The sequence below is a fragment of the Trachymyrmex septentrionalis genome, unplaced genomic scaffold (assembly GCF_001594115.1).
Source record: "Trachymyrmex septentrionalis isolate Tsep2-gDNA-1 unplaced genomic scaffold, Tsep1.0 scaffold121, whole genome shotgun sequence".
Taxonomy (NCBI): Eukaryota; Metazoa; Arthropoda; class Insecta; order Hymenoptera; family Formicidae; genus Trachymyrmex; species Trachymyrmex septentrionalis.
In genome coordinates, this window is record NW_017304341.1 from 74,754 (window position 1) to 77,356 (window position 2,603).

Genomic DNA, 2,603 nt, shown 5'->3' on the forward strand with positions numbered 1-2,603 from the left:
CTTTAGGCGATAACAATTGTTGAGATAAATTAATAAGTCGTTAGCGGCATTAAAGCTATTTAGAAATAAGCGGCCTAAATAGCAGACTAAATAGCAGGCTGAATAAATTATATTACAATCAACCTTGCGCATGATTAGTTACTAACAAGTAAACAATTAAGCTGATGAACGAAGTTAATGGGACGGTATCACAAACAAGCATGCATTTTAATTTACTAAAATAAAAGACATATGATATTGTATAATTAATCGGTAAACGATGCAGTAATTTGTTTGAACATTAGATTAAAAAAATACAGGAACAGAGGCATGGGATATTACGATGGATTAACGTTATTTTCGAAATTCCATCCCGATGGGGAGTCGTTTTATCCCAACGGTATACCCACTGGCTATTAAAGTCTACAGACCATAAAACCGGAAATGTAACTGAATTGTTTACATAACGCGATTTATACAGTATTCAATTACTATCGGATATTTTCACAATCTTTATAGATTCCTGTCTAAGTTTATCGATCATCTTTTAAGGAACATAGAATGAGTTGTTTATTATCCTGATTTATGTATTAATTATGTGATACTTTAAACACTTTAAATTGTATCATTATTATGTCATTAAAATAAACCAAAGATTTTCTTATAAACAGAATTAAATAAACAGATTTTAATTTTTAATATTATACAAATTTTCAAATGTTTAGTTTCAAAATATTGAAATTTAAAACACAATATATCTATTTCCTTTATCATCTATTATCTAATTAATATCTGATAATATTGGAATGTTCTATTTATATATATACATAATTGTAACACGCAATATAAATAATCGTTGTCTATCGAAAAGTTGAAGACGAATCGAGAATACTCTCAGATCATTAAATTCGTCAAGATATATTGACTGTAACGCTAGCAATTCTTTGACCAAAGAGTTTCGATGTGCGACGATCGCATTCGTAAATACCAATCGGTCTCAAACCATCTTTTCGGACTGACTTAAAAAAATCACTGCTGTCGATTTCAAGAAGATATATACTGTGTTCACGCCAGGAGGCAAAGACGCATTGGCGATTGAGAGGGAGTCTCAGATCTCGATATTCGACACCATGGGATGGCATCGTTTTCGACGTGGACGGCGCTGCATTCAGAAAAAGAATTTACAAAGAATGTTTAATTACTGTCGAGATAGTTCTCTCGCTCGCCAATTCAGGACTCCAATTACTTCTGCAGGCTGTCCTACAACCAGATCGGAGGAATTTTTACGGACAATTCCGCCGGTCTGCCCCTCGTTTGGGCTTGAAACGCGAATCCGAGGGAGTCGATTCTCGAGACCCCCATGTACATGTGTGCGAATGATGTTTATCGGAGTTTTTCTCACTTCTTTCAGTATAGATTTTCAATCAATCATGAGTACGCGAATGGAGCTAAAACCTTTCATCTATTGTACTTTAACTTTTCCAATGGATTACGGGCTACGAATTGAAAAAAATGTAAAACCAACTTTTACGTTGTTTCTAAAGGTTGTAAATAGAATAATAAATTTTGACGGTTAAACAAATTGGTATAAAGGGAATAACGCAGGATGAGCGTAGATAGAGATCTATACAAGATTTAGTATATTCTTATATGTGAGACTATTGATAAATTGCATAAAATTAACTAAACAAACGATTTTTTAACTAGAGAAAAATTTAATCGATCGATCAAAGCGTTGGAATTTTTCTTTCTCACTGATAAATTGGTAGAAAGGTGAAATAGACTTTCGAAAACTTGTGTATGTATATGTATAGATGTTCATATACATCACGTTCCGATTACGTTTGATTGGCTTTGCAGTTCCGGAAATGTTAAGACACCGGTGCCACCGTCTAGTTCGAGAAATAAGGAAAAGAAGGTCGCCAAGGTGCAGAAACCTGTTGTCGAGGAACGACAAGAAGAGGTCGGGAGCAAGTATGTCAAGTAAAAAAGTAGAACGAATTCTATCCAAACAAAGCATTCTAATTACGCCACATACTACCGTCCTGGAAATAAATTACAGCAACCGTATAGTTTGTTAAGCGCATCTCTCTCGTTCAGGAAATTTATTGTCCTACTTAAAATAAAGTTTTACGTATAAATAATACCTATATCATGATGTTTGAAAATTAGAGCATCAGGGAATTAAATATGAAAATTAAATGTGAAAATTATATGTTTTGTGTTCTGTAATAAATTTACCAATTGATAATGTGTTTGCATAATTATAACTAACAATCAATTTTTTAATCAAACTGAATAAAGATTGTCCTAAAGAAATTATCTACCATATAAAAGAGATTTGTATTTATAAAACTAAATAAATTTTTTAACTTGCGAATCATCAGCGAAAGCAATCAGTTTATGAGATTCTATTAGAAATAACAGCATGCGTTATACAATAGAAATGTTCAGAATGGATTCCGATTGGAATTATTTCGTTTTCTCTAGAAAATACAATAGAAATCTGAAAAATAATTGAACAATTCTGATAGAAATTTATTCCAAACAATTCTATAATAAAGTTCCCAGATTTCGCTCATCATCTTGACCGACGTATACAATTAAAAACTTATCAGTTATAA